We start from the raw sequence: 18,047 nt of genomic DNA on the forward strand, positions 1-18,047 counted from the left end.
CGATTGAAGTAAGCATTTCGCAAATTCTATGGTCGTTATAACGATCTAGTTCGTCAATACAACCTATCATTGTGTCAAATGCTGTCTGACGTGTTTCATACCGATTGTTAAGCCGTTCTTGACATACTATTTTTGACTGCGGATAACTCCGTTTACCTGATCAGGAAATATGGCTCACGGGGGGTGTGACCGGTCAACAGGGGATGCTTACTCCTCCTAGGCACCTTATCCCACCCCTGGTGTGTCCAGCTATCCGTGTTTGCCCAACTATATATTTTGTATTGCTTATAGGAGTTATGAGATTGATCACTGTTCGTTATCTTCACCTTGCATTCATTAGCGAACTATTCACAAATGAAGAATTATAATGCTTAAATAGTATGATGAAAAGTTACTATAACGAATAATGATCAATCTTATTATTCCTATAAGCAATATATAAAAGAGAGTTAGGCAAACATGGACCCTTGGGTATACCAGAAGTGGGATAAGGTGACTAGCAGGAGTATCCCCTGTCGACCGGCTATACCCGCCTTGAGCTTTATATCCTGATCAGGTAAACAGTGTACCGAGAACGCCCTAACAGTCGGTATGAAACACGTCAGACAGCATTTGACCTGATGATGAATTGTATTGGCAAACTAGATCGTTATAACGACCATATAATTTACGAAATGTTGACTTTAAAGGAGACTGTAACTCTGTTGGAACCTCTGTACCATCAACTTGTTTGTCAGTAGCCTGCTTCGATTTAAAAACTGACTATACGCAGAACAAGCCACTCCGTATAGAATCAGTTGAGAAATATAAACATCATGTGCAGGTGATAATGGAATATTGCTTTATAAATATGGGAAGTTGACGATGGAAAGCTGAAATCATTCCGTTTGTCATCAAGTTGAGTCGTTAGTTTGCCGTTAATATCTACTTTCAATAAAATATCTAAGTATGAAGCAGAAGTGGACGACTCTGTGGTGGTTTGTTTTAAGTTCACTTTGATATATCGAATGGACATATGGATGAAAATTATTATTGGTAATAAATAATACGTAGTCGGTACATCTAAATGTCGAATTGAAGAGCACGGCAATATGTTTCCTCTTCTCGCGTAGTAGTTTTAAGAGAAGCAGTCAGTAATCATTGAGAATTGTCTTTTAAAAAAGTGGAAAGTGCAAAAATCACAAATCTAAACCAAACTCTCACACTTTTGTGTATGGTGATAGTAAATGTTAAAAAAGTGAAAAGTACTGGAACCATGCATCGTGTTTCCATGACAACGGACGGTACCCACAGTTAAATCATTCGATGTTGAGTTTTTAATCTTTCACAAATATTTCTAATAAAACAATTTCCCAACAATATACAGTGAATCGAAATTCAAGAAAGCAACTAGAGTATTGTATTCGTGATTGAAAAAATGTGTATTTTCTTGCTTATTCTTAAAAATAAGTCATAAATTAAGGTAAAAAAAGAGCATTTATGACTTCTTTTCAGGCACTATTTTCTCTGAAACGTAACAGGACTGATATTAATTCTACATGCCGTGTTTAAGAGAGCTATTTATAGTACCAATATAGTAAATAAAAACAATTACACAGTTCACCCTTTTTTGTAAAACCCGTCAACACTTTACATTAGTGCCTACTATTTTCCACAATCATTACCCCCTTGTTGCGAACTCTCTAGAATTAAAGAAGAAATGAATGAATATCACTTAGCAGACAACATGAACAATTCTGGATGGTCATTAAGGATTTGATTTAACAGGAAATTTGAAAGGTAATGCAGAGATTTGCCGATTTTTCTGTAAATGAAATTTTATATGTTAGGCTAGTTAATAGTGAAGTTAGAATCCATATAATCATTCCAAATGCATACAAACTGTCTCAATGACAGATCTAGTAACTTAATACTAAACACCGGTAAATAAAATTCGAAGTATATCTATTGTAGAACACTTGTTTCTCTTTAAAAAAAAAGATCCGCCTAATAAAAATATCGAAATCATTTTCTACACTCAATCAGTATCAATGCTGACGTCACACGTTCACCTCATATTGCGTCATACTCAACATGCATTGTGACATACTTTTTGTGTATTCAAAGTATTTCATTCTCACTTAAATAATTTATCTTCTATCAAACGGTCAATGTAATTTCTATTATAATGCAATTCATATTTCAAAATATTGTATACATAACGATGTGGATTGTTGTTCTGATTAGAAGGGAGAAGAAGGGGGGGGGGGTATTTTGTTGGTAGATCCTCTAACACATATCCCATTCCTATATCATTAGGCTATGAGTATACCACACACATTTTCCCATTACAAATTATGTAATTCATATATTTTAGACCACATCCATATCTTAAATGTAATAAAACAATACACTTCATAGAGATTTCGATATAGAAATATTTGAGGTCCACTTATTCCAACATCTTACATATATGTATCAAATGGCAGACCCCCCCCCCAATAGTTCCTGGTGATTTTAATTATGTTCTATGACCTTGCTATGTACATTTTCCCATAATTGATGCTTTTTAAGAGTATTATTCATAAAGTAGCATTGTTTTTGTCTACACATGAGTTTGAAAAATAAATTTATAAAGTTTTGAAAATACAATATTGTGATTCATTTAACTTTCCTGAGATTTATATCTATTTCCTGATATTTCTTTATTTTATATCACCTTTGTATATAGAGCTTTAATGGATTTATCTTCCTGATCATATGAAAGTTATAATTGATAGTAATCCATCAAACAAACTTAATTAATATATGTGTGGGAGTCTCTCTCTCTCTCTCTCTCTCTCTCTCTCTCTCTCTCTCTCTCATATATATATACGACAGTAACATGTGATTTAAAAGAAATACACAGGATCGTTAGTAGATAAAGATATATACATATTTAAATTAAATCCAAATGTAGTTTAGGTCAACTGATTAAATATAAAGGTCATTGGTTGATGTATGTGACATTGAGATTGTAGGACAAGGTCATTTACAAGGTTCAATAGAATTTAGCATGTCATTAGAAAGTAATTGATGCATCCAGAAAGCAAATGTTCTTGACCTAAATTAGATCATTACCCTAGTAAGTAAATATATTTTTGAAAATGTAACTGAACATGGTGTTTTGTTCAGGTCAGTAACAAAAAACTAACAGTTATTTAACTGATTTGATTTTTTTGAATAAAAATTTAACATTTGCTATCTCTTTCTATATGAAAGACCTTGCATGATTGTGTTGCGTTTCTGAAAAATCTATTGTTTTATTGAATTTTTGACTGTATACAATGCAGGGTATATTGGCTGCCATAGAACCAAGTTCACTTGGATATATCGAATCGACATATGGATGAAAATTATTATTGGTAATAGATAATACGTAGTCGATGCATCTAAATGTTGAATTGAAGACCACAGCAAGAAATTTCCGCTTCTCGCGTAGTAGTTTTTAATAGATTCTGCTTCATAGGAATATAAAAACAGGTCAGCTTACTAATGATCGCAATTCGTGCCCATGGTGATTCCAACCGAATGTTGGACGACCTGATCACCAAAGACCGCGAAGATATTGTGAATGAGTAACTCCAGCATATTTTTTATTTCAACTTCAGAATACTTGTGTGTGGAACCTGAGTGGCGTTTAAGGATGTACTCTCGTGGTAATTTTACCGCGAGTGGGTCGCCTTACTTTTTAAAATCGTAAATATGGTAATGCGTGTTGTATTTTGTATGCACACAGTAGAACATTAATATGTATTTTTGTTTGTTAGTAATGTTAATAAACTAATAAAAATCAATTAAAGCATGATAATTTTTCACTTTCCTTAGCATTTTACGACATTCATGATGACGTTGCGATTGTAAACAAACGCGAGTTCAAAGATACGCGCACTGTACGATGTCGCATTTTGTCTCTTCTAAAGCAGTCCAGAAACATACAAAGGCGATTCGTTAGAAGTAAAACGGGCAGTTATAGATCTGGCTGCATCCAATATTCTCACAAGTAAGTGGCAGACAAAGAAAATTACGGACATTGGACAAGCATACGCAACCACACACACGCACATGGTGACACCGTACAGTACTGTATATAGTGTCAGACGAGAATGGATAATGGAAGAATGTTAGCGATGTCGTGCCCAAACCAGAGGTTGGTGATACAGTGTTGAATTAATTTGTAAGTTTTTCAATATACATGTACTAGACATTTTCTATGAAAATAAAATCTACAAACTAAGTACCCTTACCAAAATGTAAAGTTTGCTGCAAATTTGCCGCAAGTTTGCTGCAAGTTTGCGGCAAACAAATCAGTGTGCCAGAGCTGTTTGCCAGAAGTGTGCAGCTAATGCCGCTAGCCGCTTACAGTGTGCCAGTAGCAGCACACAGTGTGCCACTAGTGGCACAGTGTGCCAGAAGTCCACCACAACTTTTCCTAAGTGAAACAGTGTGCCAGAAGTGCACCACAACCTTTTCTTTGGTATTCAGAATCAAAACTGTGTGCCAGAAGTGCACCACAACTTTTTCTTTGGTTTTCAGAATCGTGTGCCAGAAGTTCACAACATTTTTCTTAAACTTTTAGAACTGAAACAGTAAGGGTACCAAAGTCCACGACTTTTTCTTGAATATTTAGAATAAAAGAGCCATTTCAATATATCCATCACAACATTTTCTATAATAGAACATATGCAACATTTCTCGCACCCCTTCCATCGATCTTCTTGTCTTAATGGGAATTAGCGGTCATTTTGTCACAATATTGAATTCAATGAAAGTTGCCCTATAATAGATATCATATATCAAAGTAATTATTACACTTGTATTTAATTATTTCAAACACCTTTTAACCACTTGAAAATCAATATGTGATTTTGGTGATTGAATATTATTGTCTTGCGAGACAGTATAATTATTCTCTAGTTACCTTTGCATGCTGTCAGCAAAATGCATTCACTGTTTTTGTTTTTATTTGAGAAATGATTGGGGTGCAGTGAATACTTCTTCCGTATATATATTTCTTTACATTAAAAGCGGTTATCTAACATAGTTTTATTAGGATTGATTTTCTTGTTTTTGTACATAATAAAAAATAAATGTTCTTATTAGTGATCGATCAATATGTATTTCAATATCATCGAGAGAATTTGAGAAGAAAATGGTTGCCATCACTTTCACAGCTAATGCCCCTTTAAAGTAAGATGTAAGTGCACATGTATCTGAATTTTAATCAAATTATTTCAATTATTTATTGATTCACCAAGCATGTTGGCATACAATCATGTTACACAATATGAGATATATATAATGACAATAAACTAATTACTAACAGTTCATTTACATATATGTAAATACAAGCATATATTTGATATGTACCTGTGATATTAGACTATGTATGCAATTTAGTATTGCATATTACATTAATTAAATGTAGTTATAGCACTCTACTTTTGGAGCGCAATTCAAAACATTCATGTAAAAATTAAATGTAGTTATATCACTCTACTTTTGGTGCGCAATTCAAAACATTCATATAAAAATTCACAAAACTTTCTAGATGAACTACATTGACAGGGTTGCGTAGTACTTTACAATGGTTTTCCTTTGATATAGCATCGTCTGAATTGTAGATGTTCAAAGGGTAATAGTAATTAGAAAAAATTGTGAAGAAAGAATTTCTATATCTAAATAAATGGAGAGAGAGAGAGAGAGAGAGAGAGAGAGAGAGAGAGAGAGAGAGAGATTTCTTTTCTTTATTTATATGTATATATGTTGATTACAGTTTAGATACTGGGTTTGTGAGTTGAAATTAATCAAATGAGAATGGTAAAAATTCACCTTTATATCGTAAAATTTACATATCAGGATTTTATCCAGGTAGTTATTCTGGTTTGCGGAATGCTAATTTATACTAAGTTAGAATAATCTAAGCTGTATACCAAAGTAGGTCTTCATGGAGCGTTACGGCTCTATGGATCGTAAATAGAGATCGGGTTCAATGCGTCGGGTGTGGGATTCACATCATATATGCTGAGCGTGAAAGTTGATATTCATATTGACAGGCGTCATGATGTTATACCGGTGCACAACATTTGGAACATGAATCGAGAATAGGAGTTGAATCAGTTGATGCAGATATTCTGAGGAGAATCTTCCAGTCATTGAGTAAGTGAATTACTGTGTATCTTATAGTTATAAACTGTTTAATATATTGTTCAAAACGAAACTGACCATCGCTTATGTTGTTGCGTCAAATCTTGCAAGCCAGTGTTTACGTTCATAAATTTACATGCTTCATTCAATTCTTTGAAATTATGTGGAATTAATTTTTTTTTAAATTTCCTTTGTATGAAATTAGACTCCTTCTAGTTGCATTATCGTAGCCCTCGCGGATTTGTTTTTCTTATACATTTGGACAGGACCATATAGGCACTTTGAAAAAATGGAGAGAGAGGTGGAAAGGCCGAAAAACAAACAAATAATTAGGCCTATTTCCGTAATACTTATGCTATTTTTGTTTACTTTCTACTCGGGGTGATATTTGCAAAACTGAATTAGTTTATTAAGTAAATGGTGTTTTTTAATGAATGGTTGATCATTTTTTTTATTCAAATGCTTATGATTTGAACCCAGATGTCCAGTTAGAAAAATTAAACTGCATTATGATCAGGGATGTGACCTCCAGAATCTCAATTTTGTCACTACATCAATGCATATACGTTATTAAAATGGATTGAAGATCTTTTCTTGGCAATAAAGTTAATTTGTACGTAAAGTCGGGTCAGCGTGATATTTACAGTTGTACATCAGATATTGCATGTATTAGCCCAATGGGCTGTAACGCAACATTGATTATTGCTTGGCTTTGAAAATTGGTGGCCCCAGGTGTCGGGTGACGGTAATTACATGTAAACACCCCAGAACGATTCCTCCTATGTTAGATGCCTTGCAAACTTGTATCACTGCATGAAAAAATGGCTTTGCAAAGCAAGTAAAGGCAATGTAAATTTAATATTTACATTGCCTTTGAATAACTTTACTGATTTAAGGCAAAGTTGGTAAACATTAACTTTAATTTGACTTAAAGGTAATGTAATGCCCCACATTGTCTTAACTTTACTTCAATGTAAATATGAAATTTCAGGGACTTTAAGGTTCATTAAAGTTAGTATTTAATCAAGTAAAGCAGATAGATGATGTCCTGAAATTTCACCTTTACTTGTCATAAAGTTAACTTCTACTGAATTTACCGGACAATAAAGTTCATCATTACACATCTTTAATATTCCTAACTGGCTTTACTTGGAAGTAAATTTCATCTTTAATTATTCTTAATTGACATTACTTGAAAGTAAATTTGATCATTACTTAAAAGTAAATTTGATCATTTGTCATCTTTCATTCAACTTATCAAATTAAGATTAATCAAAATTGAACAAAAAATGAGATTTTTATTTAAAGTAAACTAACAAAGATATTTTCTAGTACATATAGAAATATTTATTCAACTATTATTAAGTACAACATACATATACTTGTATAAGGGCAAACTAAACTACAATTAAGTCCTTGTCACATTACTCTTTTTTCAAATTGTCAATTCACAAAGAAAATTGCCTGTAATCAAAATTATCATTTTTCAGTATTTTCATTTGAAGATCAATGTGGTGAAAACATCAAATTTAAGATGAAAACATTTACAAAAGTTACTGTAACAATAATTTCAGACCAATTATTCAAGATAGTGAATAAATGTATAAAGAACAGTCACATATTTCACACACAATCACTATATTAAAGTTTGATTTGTTCCAATATCATATTTAAAAAAAATATTTTTACATAGTTGATATGATAAATTTGTATTTGTAATAAAAAAAACACTTTCGTACACTTCAAAATCAGATTAGTATAAAATGGATCATGGTACAAATATTGTGATATATATTTATGCAGAAAATAGGCTTATTGTCCAAGTCCCAAATGAAGATCTCGTCTAAATATTCAAAAGAAATCATCTGCAGCCTTGGGTTTGTCTTTGTCTTTTATAGATCCCCCGTTCTTGTTTAGACGAGTCTATTTCTTCTTGCCAGACAAATGTCTATGTATGTTTTAAAGGAGTTGCTTTCCTATGAATATCGGTATGTCAAGAAGCCCTCATCATCTTCTTCATCGCTTGGCATCATTCCATTAGCACTCTTGGACTTTGGAAAATTTGTAGCCTTTTTCTTCTTCCCTTCTGTCCATTTTCTTTGGCAATGGTCTATTTCTTGGTTTCTGTAATCAAAAATGAAAATTTATATTCATACGGAAAATAAAAACTGTAGTATATTTGGAACAGGCATGGGTTGTTTGTTTGTTTTGTGTCCCGTCGAGAAATTTTCAGTCATATTGAGACGTCACCAGTTGTAGGTTAAGTACCACAAATTTAAACCTATTCATATCGCTTATGGACGTAGTAGTGAGGGTTATTCAACATGCCAACGCCTGCCCCGACATGGGACCTCTTTTTTAAAGGTCATATCCGAAAGACCCGTGGTTCGCACTTCAAAATCCTGAGCATTTGGCAAAGGAGCAATCACTACCTATGCAGTGTGCGAAATTAACCATGGACCGATAGACAATGTCTATAGAAAATCGAGTTGGTCTATAACGATCAAAATAGCTATAGACCGACTTGTCTATAGAAATTCCGAGTAAAAAAACTGGTTCTCTGCTAGTTTATATGTAGTACGCTGATGTTTCTGTTCACCCCTTAGCTGTAATAAAATGTTCCCCCAATGTAATTACAAATCATTCGAATAAGATTATTCCATTTTTAAAGGGGGGGGTCAATTTGATATTTACTTCAATGTACGCCATTTTCGTGCAAATTCGGAATGTCCTTCTTAATGGTTTGAAAAATATGTGGAAGATGCACGCACTTGAATCAAACGGAAAGCGGTCAGTACAAGTTCCAGCAAGGCTAAAGTCGCAGAAAATCATGAGAAAAGTTCAAAACGAAACGTAGAAGTGACTTAGATGAAGAATCAGACAGTGAAACTGAGCTGGCACAAAATGAAAAAGAAAACGAAATTCTAATTGAAAAGCTTGCTGTGCACGCAATTGAAAAAGAATATAATTAAACTTATGAACAAATTGCCAAACCGATTTGTGTCAATTATTTATTTTTTAATAACAATGAATATTGCATGTTAAATTTTGGTCTATAGGAATTTGTTGTGGTCTATAGGAAATAAAATGACTATGGACCGAAAGTCTATAGGACTTTAAAGTTAGTTTCGCACACTGCCTATGTTTACATCTTAGGTTTAACATGGCCACGAGCGGGGCTCAAATTCACCACCTCCCGGTTACGAGACAAACACTCTACCACTGAGCTACTGCGACCAGTCACAATTACTCAAAAATGTAATCGATCAATAATCAACAACTTAAAGGAATTTTGTGTAATTGATTACTAATTGAGTACAGTCAATTTTGCCCTGTAATCGATTGCAATAGATTACATGTACTTTAGAGGATGTAATTGATTAGTTACTTTAGATTTTTTTATGTGTACATGTATGTAAAAATAAAAATGGTGACTATCATATGTTAATAACTTTAATATTAAACATGTACACAACTCATGTGCATTGCATCAAATCTTCAAGTTATATTCAGATGATTGATTTGTATTGAATTATTTTGAGAGCTTGTAATCGTTAAAACAAAGAGTATTTTAACCATGTACCTGTCTTCCTTTATTATAATGTTGTCTTAATCCATGTTACTGTTGTAAATCAAATCTCAGTTGAACTGAAATAAAAATTTGGAGTAATATTACATATATATACTGGTATATTAGATGCATAGATAAATATGACACATTGTTAGCCTGGGCAAGATCAAAAGTTCAATGTCTGATAAAAAAAAAATCACAGTTTTGACCCAAATTGATTATCATACAATAACACAATAGTACTAAATAAGATTATATACATTTTCTAATTCTTATTTTAAATGTTCATTAAAATGTAATAAATGTTATTTCCAAATTTTCAATGAGTTACTTCAGTCCTGCTCACTTTCTTCCTGCTGAAGTACTGCATTTATTCATGTATTATAATAAATAGAATATTGGATGAGTGACCGAAACTTGTGGGAGTTTTTACCCCCTTCCCTCCCCCAAACTATTTCAATTAAGATTTTCATCAGACATTGAGCTTTTCATCTTGTCCCTTAACTTGCTAAATTACAAAATAAAAACTAATGGTTATTTTTTAATGTTTACCTTCATTATACCAAGACATTGGACTTAAATGTAATAAAGGAAGAGGAAATCAAATGTATGAACGAATCAGGAATCAAACCTGGGACCCCTGCATTACTAGTCAGGTGCTCTAACCACTGAGCTACCTAAGCCAATATTCATGGTCCATATAGCTTTAACTACTACAAATATTTACTTTTCATTACATATAGAATATCAAATTCAAAAGTTACCTCATTGAAGTTCTGAGTAGCTCCACTCCCTTCATTTTTCAATAATTTAGTTTGTGATGGCTATTGAAAAAAGAACCTGTTAATAGAAATGGAAGATGCGATAATATTATATGATGAAGAATATTTACATTTTTCCACAATACGGCTAAGAAGTAAGTCAGTTATTAGTCCATTGTTTCGCTTGTACTTGCACTATATAGAATTCAGAGGCGGATCTAGAAAATTTTCACAGGGATTTAAATGTACCTTTTTCGTCCCCAGAGGAGATAATGGCACATAATAAATTAATTTTCATTTTTGTTAAAAATATTCAACAAAAGTGGGGAGCACCACCTTTCCAGATCAGCCACTGTACATGCAAGATAATAGTAATACAGAACTGTTGTGGAAATGGACAGGAAATGTATAAGTAAACTCGGATTAATCAATCATACAACGTACTTATACCAATCCACTATGTAATACCAACCCTGCGTTAACACGTCCTCTGAAAGGAACTAACGTTCGACATATAACCAATACTATACATGTATTAGACTGTCAAAAGTCTTTGTTACAGTGAGTAACTCTCCTTTCTAATAGTAATAGCAAGTGCTTGTTTACAAACAAATTTCAGCTACCTACCTGGTACTGGTCTCCAGAAGTCGATTAATGGAAGTTTCCATCTCAGTAGATAAAAGCCCCTTTCTATGTCTTCTTTCCACATTTTAATAAACAGCGCAATTCGCGCAAAGCACGTTTTAAATTGATTGGTTCCCAATGCACCAAATATGGTGAGGTAAACAACGTAGTTGCTAACTTGTTCAAATATTAATTCGATGAATCCAACAAAAGTTCAAACCCATGTGAGATTCAATGAGGAGTGTAGTGGGGAAAAGATTGGGATGATCCAAATTTATATCATTTAGATAGTTTATAAGATCTTACCGAACTTTCACAGAAATATGCAGAAGTATTGAATTAAAATGAATAATGAAATAATAAACCGAATTACCAAAGGAATGAATGTGATTGCCGAACCGAAATGCATCATGGGGATGTAAACAAGATAATCCGCCAAAATGGGAGAACAAAGACAAAGGGAGAAAAGTAAGTACAATAGCTTGCTATTCCATGATGCTACTTTTTATTCTTTGATATGAAGCTTCAGATCATTTGGGTCATATTGCTTCACAAGCTAACTGATTGTATTTGTAGGCCTGTAGATAAAGGGAAATACTGACCCCAGGATCATGAGCATGGGGCCCAGGCTATGCCGAACTTGTATATGGCCTACTTGCATTGAACGATTGGTGCTAGATGTAAACGGTGTACACACTTAGTGCCTAGAGAGTCTAAGACATGTAGTGGGCTCAATGTTTCTGCGACTTGTGACTGAGTGCCAACTTGCATCAACCTAATGTGTCGTTATTTCATCAAGGGCGGATCTAAATTCTCAAAGTTGCAGGCAATGAGGCTCCCTGAGAGGTAAGTCACACTTTAAAAAAACGCGGCAAGGGTGATGACATAGTACATATATATATATATATATTAACGACACCGATTTATTACTTAAACTTTAGAATAGTCACTTATGGTCTCCTATTATTAGCTGATCATGGACATGGCAGTGAACTTGACCGGTGATATGTATTATATATGTATAGTACTGTTACATGACCACCTGATATACATATAGGTAGTAATTTTATTTATTATGGTTTGGTCATAGTCGTGAAGACAGTCAGTTTGAAAGAAGTGCACAACTGTTGTGTATGTTGCCACACTCATATGAAATAAGTACACGACGGTTGTGCAAATGGCTGAAACAAAATTGGTAAATGACAGCCAAGCGAGTAGCCAATATACATCATGTGCCCAACAGTTGGGAGAATAGCTCACAGATCATCATCTTTACAATAGCTACATTGTGGTTGGGTGAAAAGAATTGATGATTAATTTACATTTTAGTCATATGAAGTTGTATGTTTACTTTTATCATAATGTCCTTCTCAGTAAAATGGAAATTATCAAGTAAACAGGTGCTGTTTTATTGCAGTGCGAGATATCATACATACATTATGGCCCGTCAGTCCTGATACTCGCAAACTAGTGTGTAAGAGAAAGCATCTGATCCAACAAGAAGATCGTGTGGACACTTGCAGAGTTGTCATTTTGAAATGAGTGAGAACTAAATATCATATTTCAGATGCACACTGTATTCTCTGCAATACACACATTTTACAGTCCAGTCCTCAAATGTTAATTCTAATTTGTGTATATTGATAATGGTCCATAAATAATTTATGGTTCATATTATATATGTCATGGGGTTAAAATACAGTGGTCCAAGGTCTGGGATCTGAAGTTTATGGGGTGGACTAGATAATTTCCACCCTCCATTTGCGTCCAATTGTCCGTCAGACCAGCAATATCAAGCAGAAAAAAAAATGTTTTAAAAGTATAACAATAAAAACATTTTGGAAGGAAGCGTGCACTTTTAATGATTGAAAGCAAATTGAATGTGTTCTATGAAAGTGAATTTAACGAAAGTCTCGGACTAGTTAAAGATTAGAAGTTGATTTTTTTTTTACTTAAATTTTTTTCTTGAACAGTTATCTGCCCTTTAGAAAATAAGGAGGGGGAAAAACTTTAAGGTGTGATTTATCAGTTAGTAATCAAAATTTTGAAAAATCCTGTGGTAGAACATTTTGATTTTACCAACCCTTCAAAATGATACAAAGGTAAGAACAATCCCACCATCCATTTATTAGATACAAAATAGATCAGTTATGGATGGTCTACCTTAAAGTTATGGACTAGTGAAATTCTCAGATCAGCGAATGTTTTAGGAAAATCTAAATATCTGGTCATTGTATACTATAATGTTGGAGAACTTGTTTATTAGAAGATAATTGTAATCTGATGTCTTATTTCACAAAATTGAAGATTTATGTTGAAAAATGTATATCATTGATCATTAATGTATGTTATATATTTTTCAGCAACCAATGCCCTCTGACAGAAGATGTATACCAGAACTCACATTGGAGATACTTGATAGCAGAAGCTTTGAATAAGAGTTGCCTTGGAGATGATTATTGACGAAATACCTAGTTTTTTGAAAAAACAATGCTTTATAGGAAATACGGAACTTATATTAAGTCACATTAGCACTATATTGTACCTTTTTGTTAGACACTAGACAATTTTTCAGAACACTTGTTTTTTGTGAAGTGAAACACTAATATACGTTCATGTGAAGTTCATCGCGAATGATCATCTGACATATTCTGATATACTCGATATTTAACAATTGTTTCTGTTGAGTCTTTTAAATTATATTTACAACAACAGAAATCTCATAAAATAAATTCACGACCCAGTGATCGAACCACTAGACTGTTACAATGATATGTATTTTTGCTATGCATACATTATGTGATATTATGTTTATGGATTCCTGTATTGTTGGAAACACAGTTGGCAGTCTAGAAAAAAAATATTTTTATGCATAAATGATTCGGGCAAGGACAACATATATTCACAAACGCGATTCATTTACTTAACGTAAGGCACTGTTTTGACTTTATCACGGCATCATGTACATGGTGCCACTTTGTAAAGTCAGCACACACTTTTTCAAGTGTGAAGCTTGACACATAGAGCACATGGTATTGATACAGCCGCTTCATCACCAAATACACAATACCGCTTTGTGAAGTCAGCACACACTTTTTCAAGTGTGATGCTTGACACATAGAGCACATGGTATTGACACAGCCACTTCATTACCAAATACACAATACCGCTTTGTGAAGTCAGCACACACTTTTTCAAGTGTGAAGCTTGACACATAGAGCACATGGTATTGACACAGCCACTTCATCACCAAATGCATGATACCACTTTGTGAAATCAGCACACATTTGTTCAAGTGTGAAGCTTGACACATAAAGCACATGGTATTGACACAGCCACTTTTCACCAAATACACAATACCGCTTTGTGAAGTCAGCACACATTTGTTCAAGTGTGAAGCTTGACACATAAACACATTAAATTTATCCAATATACATGTTGATAAATATTCATAATTTTTGTTTTTAAATTCTAACATAACGTGTCCACCTTCATGATTATGTTCTTTAATGGCACACTTTTTCATGTAGTGCGTTTTTGTTATTTTATCTTCCAAAGCTGCAATGTACAAATATTATTTCTATTTTATAAAAAAAAAATATATTTTACCTGGTATTTGTATAATTCATATTCAAATTTAGTATTCAAGTTTAAAAATTTCCTGCTAATTTTTGTAATTGTCACAAAAGCATGAATTAATCTTTGTTATGTTGTTTCACCATTTTGAATTCTGTTGTTTTATTGAATATATGTACTAAGTAAAGATACAATGTTCAAATAATTGACATGAAATTGGTGTAAAGTAAATGTATACTATGTTCAAATAATAGACATGAAATGGGTTTGCGAATTATGTGTTCAATTTAGAAATATTAACGGAGTTGAAGATGCGCAAGTAAATAATAACACTGGTGTATTGGAAATTGAAATAGGTGGATAGGGTGAAAGTGGTGTTATCTATATAAACATGGCGTGATATCTAGTTCATAGTTATCCCCTCACAATTCATTGCGAGAGGGGATATAGCGGGTGAGTGTATGACAAACACTGATCTTGTAGACATCTACAAGATATATTGTTTGCTCGATTGATTTGATACTTCAAATGTAGCTTTATAATCAAGAGACTTTAAAAATCTTTTTCTCAAGAACCAATGAGCCAGAAGAGCTGAGATTTACACAAAAGCTTCCTGACATAGTGCAGATTTACGTTTGTTAAAATCGTGATTTCGGGGGTGGGGGTGGGGGGGGGGGTGGATGGGGCCACAATGGGGGATCAAAGTTTTCCATACAAATATATAGGGAAAATCTTTAAATATATTCTCAAAAACTACTGGTCCAGGAAAGTGGAAATTTACATGAAAGCTTCCTGACATAGTGCAGATTCAAGTTTGTTCAAATCATGGCTTCCGGGGATAAGTTGGAGCCACAATGGGGGATCAAAGTTTTGAATAGAAATATATAGAGAAAATCTTCTCAAGAACCAATGGGCCAAAGAAGTTAACATTTACATGAAAGCTTCCTGACCTATGCAGATTCAAGTTTGTGAAAATCATGACCTCCAGGGGTAGGTTGGGGCCACAATAGGGACTAAGGTTTTACATGCAAATATAAATGGAAAGTCTTCAGATATGGGCCAAGGTAACTCAGATCAGTGATGTGGCCCATGGACCTCTTGGTTTTTACTGTGGAATAATTTGAAGCTCATACATTAGTATCAATATGACGAGATTGAAAAAGTGGATAAATAGATATGAAAATGCTGATCTACCAAATGAAGGCATGTGTACACACACAGATATATATGTGTGTGTGAAATTGCGCATAGCCCTACCCTAAACATATCGTATAAGGGACATTTCCTACGAATGGAAATTTGCGATTCGATCCAGAAAAGGTAGCAGAATTTATTCTGCGGTTTTATAACATTTCTATCTCTAGAGAAAGTGCGATAATTTTTGTGGATTTTCTCTCCGCAAAAATGGACAACTGCAGAAAATACCCGTTATATGGTTTATTATGATAGAACCTAAGTACATAAATAATTGTATTTTAGTACTAGTAAAGGTCGTCTTTCCGTAAAGTTTATAAACAAACATGACCTTTACAAATTTACGTCTAGTAAAGGTAATATACAGATGACCTTTAAAGATTTACTTTCTGTAAAGCCAATGTAAAGATGAACTTTACATATTTACTTTAAGTAAATTTAATACAAAAGATGAACTTGCTTTTGAATCACCTTTAATGAAATTTACAACTGCAGTAAAGTTTTGTAAAGCCGTTTTTTCAAGCAGTGTATATAGGAGGGTCAATGGTATCTCGTAATTATTTAAAATTTTATATCTTTTTCAGAATATATTTCATGATAGTCCTGCAGATTCAGAAGTTGTGATGGTGTGTTGATAGGCTGTCCTCAACTTGCCATATCTGAGAGTTCCAACATGCAGGCCTGGATTAATGTGTATAAATCACTAATGAAGTTACTTAGTGTTGCTTAGTGTTATTTAGTTTTTAAAAAAGAAATGACATTCAATTTATACACACTTGCCAAGTGAATCTGATGAGCCTGCTACATGTATTTGTGAGTAAAGGCACTCTGTCTTAACCGAAAAACTATTTACAGTTTATCACAACAATGATGGGACAGTAGAGCTGTTGCGGACAATATGTGATTGTGATGACCAAGTACTGAACAAGTGGAAGATTAGAAAAAGGTCCAGAATTCTATCATGTTTTTGATTCTAAGGTGCAGACAGCATGGAGATAGTCCTATTATTCTCCCGTTCATCTATGATGGAGAAACTTGTGTAAATGTTTACAGTGTTCTCCCTAATAATTAAGTGCCCACAAGTCTGTATTAATTTATCAGAATATAAAGTCCTTCACAGTGCTGATTTTAAAATCAATGTAGATTGTCTCCAGATTTTTCTGAGGAAAAGTGCATAGTTTACATGTGTGAATTTTGAATATATTTCATTCTTATCTGCAAATGTTGTCGAAACCTGTTGTTATTGATGTACATAGTCATGTTATGCAAATGATAGACCTCCTTCTTAATTACATGTAAATAAGATCATGTCAACTCCTTTGTCTTAATTGTATACACAATTCTAGCATCTATAGCATCATTTATATAGCACTTGCTAGTTTAAGAAGGATTTTATTTTCTAAAAGCTTTTATTTGACATGATTGATCTAAAACGGCCAAAATTCACAAATCTATTTAAATCACAACCTGACCTTAGGCCAGAAAAGTGCCATTGTGGTTGATATTTTTCTCTTGAATCTTGAAAGAAATTCTGTATGCAGCAGTTTCCAATTAAAATGTAATCTCTAACATTGCACAATGCAATATTTGTAGATTAGAAGTTGTTGCAGTTTCTTTAAGTTTTCTCTCACATCTTGTTATAATTATATTTTATATTTTTGGTCGGGTTGCACAATGTGCAAACATTTTATAAAATGGTGAATGACTGGTGGGCAAGCGACAGTAGTGTCCCTGTAATAGTACCTACTTTGTGTAATCAACTCCTTTCACACCTCTCACTTGATGTTCCTCAAACTCTGTAAAGTTGTTAGGGATACATTGAAGATGTGCATGTGCCTTTTTCAAAGTGATCAGACATTTTTTGAAAAAAATTACATGTAGTTGGAAATCGTCATTTTTTAAGCATTTCTTTAATCGACAGTACCTATTTTGTGTAATCAACTCCTCGTATACCTCTAACTTGACATTCCTCAAACTGTGTACATTTATTATGAACACATTGAAGATGTGCATATATGTTTTTGAAAGTGATCAGACATTTACAAAAAAAATTATATGTAGTTGAACTTAGTCATTTTTAAGCATTTCTTGAATAGATGGTAACTATTTTGTGTAATCAAATCCTCATGCACCTCTAACTTGACATTCCTTAAACT

At 33.4% G+C, this 18,047-nt stretch overlaps 1 protein-coding gene and 3 long non-coding RNA genes across 7 annotated transcripts in view; 2 read left to right on the forward strand and 2 right to left on the reverse strand.

Annotated features, from left to right (window-relative positions):
• Window positions 1-18,047, forward strand: part of LOC125675197 (uncharacterized) — a 229,268-nt gene that overhangs the window by 56,063 nt on the left and 155,158 nt on the right. The window lies entirely within an intron of this gene.
• The window catches only part of LOC125654519 (cell death abnormality protein 1-like), a 328,838-nt gene that overhangs the window by 11,324 nt on the left and 299,467 nt on the right, over window positions 1-18,047 (reverse strand). The gene's annotated exons all lie outside the window — the stretch shown is intronic.
• Window positions 8,250-11,473, reverse strand: LOC125654552 (uncharacterized). Its single transcript, XR_008796987.1, has 3 exons — window positions 10,501-11,473; window positions 9,749-9,813; window positions 8,250-8,289 (listed from the first exon to the last, which is right to left on the reverse strand). It is a non-coding gene; the product is annotated as an uncharacterized LOC125654552 (long non-coding RNA).
• Window positions 11,467-15,324, forward strand: LOC125676040 (uncharacterized). Its single transcript, XR_008796986.1, has 3 exons — window positions 11,467-11,589; window positions 11,698-11,967; window positions 13,485-15,324. It is a non-coding gene; the product is annotated as an uncharacterized LOC125676040 (long non-coding RNA).

This window comes from Ostrea edulis, chromosome 7 (genome assembly GCF_947568905.1).
Source record: "Ostrea edulis chromosome 7, xbOstEdul1.1, whole genome shotgun sequence".
Classification (NCBI taxonomy): Eukaryota; Metazoa; Mollusca; class Bivalvia; order Ostreida; family Ostreidae; genus Ostrea; species Ostrea edulis.